Below are 12,781 nucleotides of genomic sequence, written 5' to 3'. Positions count from 1 at the left end.
GGGGGGAACAGAAAAGAGAGAAAAAAATTCAATAAAACCACAGACGGGCTGAGAGGCTGTTAATTCATCAATCTGCAAATCTGGGCTCAAGCCAAACTGGGTAGCTGTCAAAGCAAGTATGCACCAAATTAAAAAGCTTTATCCACCAGGTGATGATTCAAATGAGGGCCCTTCTAGGAGTTCAACTTAAAGATATTGATAGAGACAAGAAGCATTAAAAGATATAAACAAGTATTTGATGCTACCTATGGTGGGGGGGTCAATGTATCTCATATTTCATATAGTTCTTATTTATAATATGTGTTGTAAAGCAAATTCAATTGTTAGAAATGGAGGACATTTTTAAGCTATTGTTAAAACTAGAGAAAATGTAATTAGGAACATAATAACAATGGCCTGTGTAGCACAAATACCAAGTTAGTCATGCTAATCCCTGCATGTTTACTGTCTCGGTCCATCCTCAGAACAGCCCATGAGATAGTGACTGTCATTCCCATTTTACATATGAGAAGCTGGTGCTGGGAGATATTCCTTTACTTCCTCAAGCAGATTGCTTTCCAGAGTCCAAAGTCAACCACTTTGTTCTTCATCAAACCTAGCTGCTATTCTGCAAAATTTCTTGAGCCCAAGTCATCCCATTTTCTTATGTTATTTTCTCCATATCTGTGTATTACACTGACATTCTTCACCTCCACTCACCTGACTTGTCCTGACTTTCACTGTGACAGTGTGTCTGCTCCAAAGTCATTCTCTAATGTTGCTACTTAAATGCCACTCTGTGGGGGCATTTTCCCTATGACTTAACTAGATCCCAGGGCTACGTGAGCGTGAGATCATGTCTTGTTAGCTCATTCTGTGGCCTCTCCACAGTACCAGGTATTCCTTAGATAATTGTTAAATACATGGTATATCAGCGACATAACAGTGCTTATGTTATTGTAGCTTAAAGAATAAAGTAATGAAAGCATTTTTTAAAATGCACTAATTTGTGTTGAGATTTAAGTCTAGTATTCTTAGTGAGAACAGTTTTCAAACCTAAGAGTTTATGGCTCAAGATTATTTTGTTATTAGGAGAAATTAGTAAAAAAAAATAATATCTGCAAGCTCTGTGGCCCACATATGGGCCATAGTGTGTCAAATATACATTTTGCAAATCATTTCATTGTCAATCTCTATTTAGTCAACCTTGACTGCTGCCTGCAGTTAATGGTCATGTGTATTTTCTCTATAAAGCAGCAACAATTTGAAAAATGAAGATTGCTCCCACTGCAGTATCCTCAGATATGCCTATTTGTCATCACTAATTACATTTCTGACTCTATAACTATTTCAAAGTAATTTATAGGAACAAAATTCATTATTCATACAAACCAGTGACAGATGTCAAGGATGGAGAGTTATAGCCAGCAGGTCTCACTAATCAGCATTTCCCTTCTTCAGCCCGCCTGCTGCACAATTTACGCCCTATCTCCATGATCTCCAATAAGCTTTATTCATAGTAAGCCTTAGGGAAATCTGAAGACAGTCTTCAGAAAATCAGTGACAGCCCTCTACCATTCAGCTTTTTCAGGTTTCACATAAAACATCAAAAGTAAGTTTGTCTTTTAGAAAGAAGAATTTCTTCCAAAGTATTTTCAATAAATTGGGTAGAAGTGTTCTGTTCAATCACCAAAATGGGCAGCTGAACTCCTTGTTGTATCATTAATGAAGCATACAGTGAGAGTTCCCTTTGGAGAGATGCTACTTAATCATTCTTTTTTCTTCTTGACATTTATACTTTGCAGTATTGGTGTATTTTTATTTATTTTTTTAAATATTTATTTATACAAGCACTGGGCACAGTCAGAAGCGCGGGAGGGTGAGAGAATTCACCAGAGTCAGAGCGGGGAACAGAACAGGCAGACTGATGAAGTACACTGCTGAGGGGAGCAGCGGGCATGGCAAGAGAGGTCTGCGTGCGCTGTGGGACCCTCGCTGGCAGGATCAAACTGGCGCTGCAGAGGCTGTGGGCAGCTTCGCAGCCCAGCGCTCAACCACTGCGCCAACAGTGGAGGCCCTGGTGTATTTTTTTAATTGAGTTTATGTTGGCTTATACTATCATTGGTATGTCGAAAGTATAGGATCCCCTCTCTCAGGTATAGCCACAGTAGTGGCTCTCTATCGCCAAATCACCCATAGTCCACCACCAAAATCCATTGTGCTTTCTTCTCTTGTTCTTCTCTTCCCCCAACTTGCTCCCCTCTGGAGGCTTCAGTCCTATAGCTAGCTTTCAAGGATTAGTTCTTAAGCTTGTCTTCATCTGAACCTTAGTTTTGTTTCTCTATTCCACATATGACACCAGCTGGTGTTTATCTTTGGACTTATTTCACTTAGCATTATCCTTTCTTTCTTTTTTTTAAGATTTATTTATTAGAGATTTATTTTTTATTTATTAGAGATTTATTTATTTATTTATTTATTTATACAAGCACTGGGTACAGTCAGGAGCTCGAGAGGGTGAGAGAATTCACCAGAGTGGGGAGCAGAGCAGGCAGAAGGACCGAGGTATACTGCTAAGGGGAGCAGCGGGCGGCAGGAGAGGTCTGCGCGCCATGTGGGACCCTCCTCTGGTGGCCGGGAGCAGCTGGGGATGGAACCGGCACTGCAGAGGCTGCGGGCAGCTTGGCAACCCAGCGCTCAACTGCTGTGCCACCGGGGAGGCCCAGCATTATCCTTTCTAGCTCCATTTGTGTTGCCAAAAATGACCTGAGTTTATCTTTTTTGATTGCTGAGTAATATTCCATTATGTATGTATGTACCACACCTTCTTGATCTGCTACTCTGTTTTAGAGATCCTAGTTTGTTCCCACAGTTTGCCTACTCTAAATAATGCTGCAATAAACACAGGAGTACAAGTTTTCTTTCAAATTAGTATATTTGAATTTGGGGGTTTGATGCCCAGAAATGGAATTACTGGATCATGTGGCAGGTCCATTTTTAATCTTTTGAGACACTTCCCTACCGGGGCTCTATCAGTCTTCATTCCAACTGAGGGTGTTCAAAGACACCCTTTTAACTACACCAGCCCTTGTTTCTGATCTTTCTAATAAGGACCATTCTCACAGGTATAGGGTGCTATCTCAGTGGGGTCTTGATTTGCATTTCCCTGATAATAAGTGATGATTACCATTTCTTCACATGTCATTTTGCATCCAGATGTTTCTTTGGAGAAGTACCTGTTTAGCTCTTCTGCACATTTTTTTATTTAGTCATTGTTAAGGTGATTTTTTGGGGTCTATATACTACAAAGAAATTATCTTCGTTGGCATACAAAACAAGTGACTTTTTAATAGATTATAATATAATCTGTTGCCAATCACATCCCTACTTCTGTAGAATCTACTTTGGTTGAAGTTTTAAAAAGTAATGTTCCATGTATACCCTATGTGTTGCCATTGTATGTGTTCCATTTTTTCACTTAATAAGTCACTTTACCTAAATTTTCTCTTCTAATCCATATTCACTGCTAGTGAAGAAAGATGTGACAGTTTGACCTATTAAAAAAGGTCACACACACACACACACTTTCTAAGAATCCTAAATTTATTGTATTGAAATTTATTGAAAGAAGCATAAAATACAAGAAGGATATTTTGTTTTCTTCATGAGAATAGTACTCATGAAAATATATGTCCCCCTGCTACAGATAGAAATCATGCCTTTTTTTTTTTTTTCATTGAGAATGGCATGGGGAAATTTGTACAGAACAGTTAATCCTAGAGAAAATACTTCTGTGGAAACACTCTAGCTAGGTCAGCATTTCTTTAATTATTCACTGCCAACTGTCAGTCTAATTGCAAATAATAGATTAGTCTTACATGTTGAAGGTCTCTGTATATCTCTGTATTTCAAAACTATTCCCAGCTCTCTATGATCTGGGAAAGAGTAGAAGCAAAGGCAATAGATGTCTTTTAAAATGACTCCTGCTGAAAAGAAAATTTCCTTTTTAACTTTTCCCGTTATGTGTCCTTAGAAAAAAAGTGTTGGTTAATGAAAATGCTAGGAAATTTAGCTCAGTTAAGCCCTGTGGATGTAAACTGAACAAACAAATTTTACCAAGAGCAGGAAAATATTCATCAGATTATATAAAAGGTATTATAAAACATTTGGTCTGCAAAGCAATAATCAAGTCTTCTGGACTTGCAAAAATCCAGGATTATAAATCCTGCAAAAATCAGGATTATAAATTATGTTTACACAAGACTAGGCCTGAAAGAAGTTAGCCTATTAAAATGTAGGATTTATCTCAAAGTAACAGGCTATAGGTCTTTGGATTATGAGTCTTGGCTGCCAATGGATACATTGAGTGACTCTAAAATGGCTCATCATTCTTGTCTAGACAAACCTTGGCAAACATTTTTTCAGATTTTGCTCCACGGTTTGAGTGAATCAGGGTCAATGCTTGAATTTCTGCTCAAGTGTTTAGCAGCTCTTGATAACGTGTCTGTGGACTAGTGATTACCAATTCAAAAATTGTGGAGACAAACAGCGAATTCCAATGAGTGAAGTGGAACTGGAGTAAACAGCAGAGTGGTGAGGACTGTGGCAATGTGGAGAGTTCAGACCTCATGTAAAGGAACAGCTACTATGCAGCGTCTAGCCTTGTTACCAAGAGGAATCATGGTCACAATGTTGTTAGATCTGACTTCACCAGAAAAACCAGAAACTTGTGGCTTTTATGTAAAAATATTCTCATTTTTCACACATTCAACTAAATCAAATATGTTAGAGCGTCATAGAGGATAATCAGAACACATCGCTTGCCAAGAGCTGGCTTTAGATGCAGCAGTTTACACTCCCTGCTTTAACTTCTAATGTAAACTAATTGATATGGGAATTATTAACTTGACATTCAGGGTAAAAGCTAAATCAGTTGGTCCATCAGTATAAATCCATCACAGCTCTTGAGAAAACACCTCTGATACCTCCTCCTGACTATGAATCATATAGGGATATAATGGTGGTCCCCAAAAGGATATGCCTATATTCTATTCCTCAGAACCTATGAGTGTGATCTTATTTCAAAAGAGGGAGAGGGTTTTTGCAAATGTCAATAATTTATTGATCCTAATATGAGCTATTCTGGTTAATCGAGTAGCAGGTGTTCTTTATAAAAGGCACACAGGATAAACAGGGAGAACATCACAGAGGCAGAGATTGGAGTGATGGAAGCACAATCCATAGAACACCTGCCTAGTCATCAGAAGCTAGAAGAGGCAATGAATGGAATCTCCCCTAGAGCCTATTCTAGTAATTTTACTTTAATCTAAATTACCTCTTAAAAGATACTAGCTTCATATACAATTACATTTTTAGAAATGGAGGATTAGAACTTCAAGGTATGAATTTTTAAGGTGCCACAGTACAGCCTATAATAGGGTTCATCTCCCATCATTGCCCACACTCACTACATACCACAATACACATGCCATGCCATGCCATGGCTTGAGCCAGAGCCATTGTCTTTGCCTGGAATAACCTTACTACACTTTTTTGAGAGGTAGAGTATAATGGTTGACAGCACAGACTCTAGCATAAAAAAATCCTGGTTTAAATCCTGGCTCTGCCATTTATTTATTTCGTGATTTATAATTTATCACTTAACCTTCCTAATCTTAGTTTTCGCACTTGTACAAGAGGGATTTTACTGCTTACAAAAATTATAAAATCAGTTACTATGTGCTAAGCACTTAGAACAGTGCCTTACATACAATAAATGCTGTTTAAGAGTTTATTATAATTATTGTGCTCTGATGAACTCTTATTCATTATGGAAGGCTTCGGTCAAAGACTACCTCTTTTGGGAAGTCTCTAGCATCACATTCATGTTCCCACAGAACCATTGTACCAATTATTTATATGCTTAATTATTAGTTGCCTTTGCCATTAGTCTGTAACCTTATACGGCCTGAGACCTCGCTTCTTAAATATCAAAAGTTCAGTCTCTGCAATTAGACAGCTTGGACCCACACCCCAGCACCAATAATTATAAGTTATGTGCCATTCTGCAATTTTATCTAAACTTTCCACATCTTGACCTATTCATCTGAATAATGGGCATAATAATAGTAATACCTCACTGGGGCTATATAAAAATTAAAACATAGTAGGCTTAGAAGGATATATATAGGGATATATATAGAGAGTAAGAACCAATGATTATTAGCTATTACCTATTTTTCTAAGTTTTGTATATCCAGCATCTAGTACTCTGCTGAGTAATAATAGGTATGTTTAGTTTAAACTAAATAGTGTTTAGTCTAAATGTGATTGTAAAGACTTGAATGGTATCAAAGCAGATTAAAATTAATTTGGTTAGGCTTAGAAGTGGTCTAAGGGGTCCAAGAAAATGAGGGCCTGAAATGAGACAGTGGAGGCAAGAAGAAAATTGTAGTGAAATTTGCCAGCTTCAATTTTTGTTTGGATATGGAGACTGAAAGAACGGGGTGGGAGTCAAAACTTATTTCCATGATCCCTAAAAGTAGGTAGATGGTAATGCCATTGCCTATGGTAAGAAACAGAAGGGAAAGCAGATCTGTATGGAAAGAGACAAAATTCTATTCCCACTATCTTGAGTTTGACGTGTGAGATAGAAAACTATAGGGGCCCATGGAGACTAAGTGTATATACATGGAAAGCAAAAGCATTCCTCTTGTAGAATGAGTTGTGCTGGAATCAGAGAAGACTCCAGGATATCCTTCCCCAGAGAAGACCCAAGGATCACAAGCATGGTGAAACCCTTGGCTTCTTGCTCTTTCTAGCACAACTGATGTCAGTTCTCTCTTTACGTGAGCCTCGAATCTCTTCCTTCTAAGAGTCAAGGATCTTATACCACACATCAGTCTATACAAGTCAGACATGGAAAGTCTATTTCTCTTTAAATCTGCACCTATACCTTCCTAGGGCGTCCATGGCTGATGCAGTTGAATATCTGCCACCATATTTTATTTTTTTTATCAATTTTTTTACATCATTGTTCATTTTTAAATAATGTTTGCTTGCCCCCACCTCCTCGGGTGTAATTCCCATAGTTTCCTTCACCAGTGCACCATCACCTCAGTCCCCTGTGCTCCTCTCTCCCTCCTTCTGATCCCTCTCTCTCCTCCTCCCCTGCAGGATGTCTCTGATTTATAATTGTCTATTTTTGCTTTGTTGTGTTTTGTACTGTTATTATTTTTTACAGTGATGTCTTATTTGTTTCCCCTATATTCCTGCTATAAGTGAAACCATCCGATATTTTTCTTTTTCCTTCTGGCTTATTTCACTGAGCATAATTCCCCCTAGCTCCATCCACATTGCTGTGAATGGCAAGAGTTTGTCTTTTTTGATTGCTGAATAATATTCCATTATGTGTATATACGACATCTTCTTGATCCAGTCATCTATTTTTTTGCATATGAAAAATTGTTCTGCCACAATATTGACCTGGAAAAAACAAAAGGCACAGCCTAACAGTCACTACCAGGATAATAGTGAATTTATTTGTGTGGGCAGTACATTGGGAAAATGAAAATGAGTTCATTTCTCAGGTGTTTTGTATTTAGGCTGTTTTTGAGAGACATTGTCTAATGTCTGCTCTGATAATCTGGCTTTAGGGAAATCATGTGAATTAAGGGGTTTCCAAAGGGAAGAGAAGAGAGGTAAGTAAAAAGGCAAAAGCAAAATGCTTCTTGGTATTATTTTAGTAAAGAATCAGATGATATAGAATATAACCTTGCAATAAATTTTCATGTTTAAATTAAAAAAAAAATTTGAGGTAACATTGATCTACAATACTATTATGATGCAAAGGTGTAGGTTCTCACCTCTTTCAATATATGTCACCACACAATTGCTACCTCGCACCCATAGTCCTCCACCATAATCCATTAGATCCCCTCCTTCCTTTGCATTCTACCCTTGTTGGTAATCTCAGTTTTACTTGAAATAAAATTTCATGGACAAAGACTGATTAAGGAGTCCTCAGATTTTCCTACCACAAAGAACTGGCTGCTCATGTTATGTTTTGGCTGAAATCACTAAGCCTGCTCATTTCAAGTCCATATACTTAAGCAGTAGCTACAGTTTCCTTTTTTCTTCTCAAACACAAACATGACCCTTGAGCATGTTTCCCGATGGCAAAATTCTTTCTAAAATGGTATCTTAGATGTAACAACAAAAAGAGAATTATAGATAACATTTATCATACTTATACAACTTAAGGCTTTGTAACTAACCCTTGAAACACTCTTTGAGTAGATATTGTTATTATCCCCAGTTTACAGATCAAGAACCCAAAATGTAAAGAAGTATCTCATCAAATGTTTTATTCAAACTCAGGATTGCCATACTTCTTAGCCTGAATCATGTTATACCACCCTGTCTTTAAGAGTTACTTGCAAAAATGTTAGGCATTAAGCTCGTTTCCCAAGTGTTCCATTCTTTCTTGATGAGAAAGTTCTCTGTCAGCAGATGCGCAGGAAGATCTTAGTCAAGGAAAGTAGGTCTGCCACTGGACAGTCGTCCTTCCACCACCAAACATGGTGGCATGAACCTAGTAAGTTTAGAATCACGTCCTCCCAGGGGCGTGCAAGACTTAGATGGATTCTGTGTATCTGATGGCTGCTGTAACCCTCGTCAGAGTGCTGAAGGCCAGGCCTGACAGTGGGCTGGCTGGAGCTTTATCTAAAGACTAGTGTAACTTGGAGCACTGTTACCCCAAAGACCATTCTTTAGGGAAGACTAAGTGTTTATATTGAATAACTCCTGACCAGGGCCACTTTATAATTTACTTTTGTTAAAATCGATTAAGTTGAAGTGAAGGGTTTCCTATGTCTAGAGATAATTTTCTTTTGTTGTACATCTTCTGAAATTCATTTTTGTTACATTCATTGATCATGATCCCTCCCCATTGCCTACCAATTTACTGCTGATAGATTTGAAAATGGATCCTGATTGCCCCACACATGGGTCAATATTTTAAGTCTTGATTTGTTAAGAACTAATAGCAGAACAAATGTTAAGAACAAATGAATAAAGTATGAATCTTAGATAGGTTAGCAATATGGTCTCCAAAATAGAATGTTCAACAACTTAGTATATTTTTATCTCATCATAGATTTTGTCTCTTGCCCTCAAATCTGGTAATAATGAGTCCTTGACAGACACTGTAGATGTAGCTGTGGGGTCCACTATGATTACAGGTTTTCAAACATAGTTCTCCAAGCAATGGTCTTATATTACAGAAACACAGCTTTCAGCTGATGCTTAGAAACTTCATTTTTCCCCACATAATAATCCTATGGAAATGCTCCAGTCACACAGGGGTCAACTTTGTTTAGGAAGGGGTACATTTTCCACTGCAACTTAAAGTAAGGAGTTGGGGTGGTGAAGAGGTAGATATTTCAGGAATGGGTACCTTAATTTTCCCTGTGAGGTAAGGAGACAGGAGATATGGGGATGGGTCACTTGCAAAGTGGTGAAAGTGTGGCCTCCATGGAGAATGAGAAGGTGATCTGAGAAGGGAAACTGTTTTATAGGACACATCATGTACTAAGGACCAGCTAAGTTTGGAGATACTGAATCTATAGACAGCCATAGGGAGCCAAGTGACAGCAGATAATTCAGTTGATTCAGGTTTGGATATTGAGGAGTCAGGTGCAATAGAAATATAGTTGTGAAAGTCAGGCATTTTGTATCTAGTTTGGATAAGAAAGGAGGTAAAGCTCTGTGTGAAGTTGCTCAATAGGAAAAGAAAGGAATGCTGATGTGCTGGTGTGTTGAAAGCAAGGGGATGGTGTTCAATATTGAACATGGTGGGAATAAGGAAGGAAGAAAGCTAAAGGGTAGAAGTTGGTCAATTGTTGATAAACTAACAGTTAAGATAGCAATAGAGATTGAGTTTCAGGTGGTAAGACCTTGGGTGTATCTATTCATGGGATCAGGTGACTAAGATGGAAAGAAATTATTATTAGAGATACAAACATATTGAGGCTAGTTTTTTGAAAGGTAGACTGACAGAGTTTAAGGACATCTATAATGGTGACCATGCGTTTTTTTTAGTAAATCTGTATCCTTGTCTTCTTGGATGCTTTCTTGTCATAAACCACGTCTAATATTTGTGAAATAAAGGAGAAAACAAAATAGGCTAGAGAGACAAGGATGACACAATACAAAATTCATCACTGGATATAAGAAGTTGCAAAAATGATGTGGATTTGGTAGTTCACAGATCTTAATTTCTTCTTACAGGGCTGTGTATATTTCTTAATGTGCTGTATTGACTATAGGCCCTTTGAAAGGAGGGTGGTGTCTCCTTTTATAGTTCTTAGAAAGCCATAGTTCCATAATAGTTTGCTGAACTAATAGCTTGATAATGGTTCCAATAAATCTGTAGATGGTCAAATACCATTTTTATAAATCCTTATATCAATACTCAAATGTTCACATGCGCCTTGTCTGTGTGCAGATGTAGCCCACTTACACAAATTGGGGGGTTCAGGATGGCCAGGAGAGTAGGACTAGATGCCACAAAGGAAAGGGTGAGACCGGACAAGATCTCCCATGGCTTCTGTACCTCCTGCCTCCAGCACAGGCCCCTGTGCTTGATAAATGTCAATGAATTCCAGATTAGAAAGATGACTTATAAAGAATCTATTTTTGACTAACATAAGAATGACACGTAGCAAACACAAGCCTATCCCATCTTTGCTTCACACAGACTCAAGTTCATAGGAAGTTTCTTGGTCTTAAGATGAATATATTCAGATTTTTTTTTTAAATGAGGCCAAGTACTTGAATTATCTTACAAATAAATAAGAAAGTCTAGTTGGAAGATATTTATAATACTATAATGTAGGGTAATATGTTCTGAATGCTGGTGATTTCAAGTCCAAAAATGAGGAGTCGTGTGGTTTTGGTCCCATTCCACTGTCTGTTTCCAGCCAATCTCTGAAATCGTTGGCGTGTTGGGAACGCTTTAACTCAGTAAAGGGACATCGTGACAAAAAGGCAAGATTCTTGTAAACACCGGAGGGGGTTGGCCTGGGTGGGGCGGGGCCAGGCCTCTTTTCCCCTTGACAAACTTGATGTTTAGAACCACAGGAATCACAGTAATAGGGTAGGGGAGCGCCCTGAAGCGGTGTGTCAAGATCTATGGCTTGACAATACATATTTTTTGGTGACCATCTGGGGATTAAATTAACATATTTAAAGTTCAAAAGGGAATAGAAATTCATTACTAGAATGGGAGAGGTCATTTTTTTCCTGGATCACTCCCAAGCAGAAAATTGAGAACAGGATTTGTTGCAGGAAAAACCCAAAGGGATTGTTTTTTTCCTTCAAAAGAGCCAGCAGATGTTTTCATTCCTTTTAGAGCCAACCCTCGGTTAATCAGCACTTGGACATTTATTTTCTTTAGTTAATTCAGTTTTGCTTCTCTTTTTCCTGTCACCAGACCTGTCAATATTTGAGAATTTCTGCTATTTGTTAGACTATTACCTGTTGGGTAGAGCAAAAAGCCAAGTAAAGATAATAAGGTTTATTTTCTGATTTATCAGTATTTTGCCCTTTTTCTTCTTATTGTTCCTCTGTACCATTATTTGCTCCCATCACCTCCTTCATATTGGCATGTGGATGGGTCTTCCAAGCTTTGTCACCTCAGTTCTCTTCCCAAGACACACATCCTTTGCACACAGCCTCACAACCACTCCCCTGTAGGTGGTGTCTTACCAGATATTAAATATAAAACAGAATTTTAAAATGCAGAATAACACTGCAATGAATAATCCCCAGAGTTTCACCCACTGAAGTACTTTTAGTTTTCCAATTTAAAGATTTGTTTTAAATGTTGCATCACACACAGCATTGCCATACAGTTGTAGTCCTAGATCAATAACTCAGTTCCAAGATTGTGAGCCTCTGGGATGGGCATATCTTGTAATCTATATTACAATGTCATTTTGTTCAACATTGTTTCATTATAAACTTGTTAAGGAAAAAATACCAGTCCTGCAGGACCACTATCTGTGTGGTTTGTACTTTCTTCCCATGTCTGTGTGGGTTTTCTCTGGGTATTCTGGTTTCCTCCTACATCCCAAAGATGTACCTGTTAGGTTCATCAGCATTAGCATGTCTCAATCGCCCAGAGTGCTGGGGGAAGGGAGGAAGAGAGTGGGGAAGTTGTGATGAACTGTGACTGAAGATTGTCCTGTCTGAGGTTAGTTCCTACCTTGTACCCTGACCTTCTGTGGTAAGCCCACCTACTGGGGACCCTGGAATAAGCAAGTTGAAAAAAAATGAATGAATGAATGAATGAACATAATTTATTGCTTTATATTAGGAGTGTTTGAGGTCTCTATAAGATTGGAGTTGTTTTTGTGAGCAGAAATATGCAATAGGAACTTAACTGTTGTTTATATCATTAGCCTATGATCAAATTGGCTTTGTCATGCATTATTTTACTTGTAGTTACAGTTTCTAAATACCTAGATGACATTAAATGAAGACTTTGGTTTAATTTCTCTGAGGTGTGCTGGCTATCATTTAGCCCATTGTACAGATAGCATTCAAATTCAGGACTGTCTAGAATCAAAGCTTTCTTTACACCATACGTTTACCTCCTAATTTAAGGTCAGGCAATGATGACTTTAAATGCAATCCATCTTAACTTATCACAGTCATTTCTTTCAGTGACTATAAATTTTCAGGGTTATCCAGGAGCCCTTTTAGGGTCCTCACTGATGACGTCAGTGGTATCCAGCCA

The sequence above is a fragment of the Talpa europaea genome, assembly GCF_964194135.1.
Source record: "Talpa europaea genome assembly, chromosome: 5".
Taxonomy (NCBI): Eukaryota; Metazoa; Chordata; class Mammalia; order Eulipotyphla; family Talpidae; genus Talpa; species Talpa europaea.
This window is presented reverse-complemented; position numbering follows the sequence as displayed.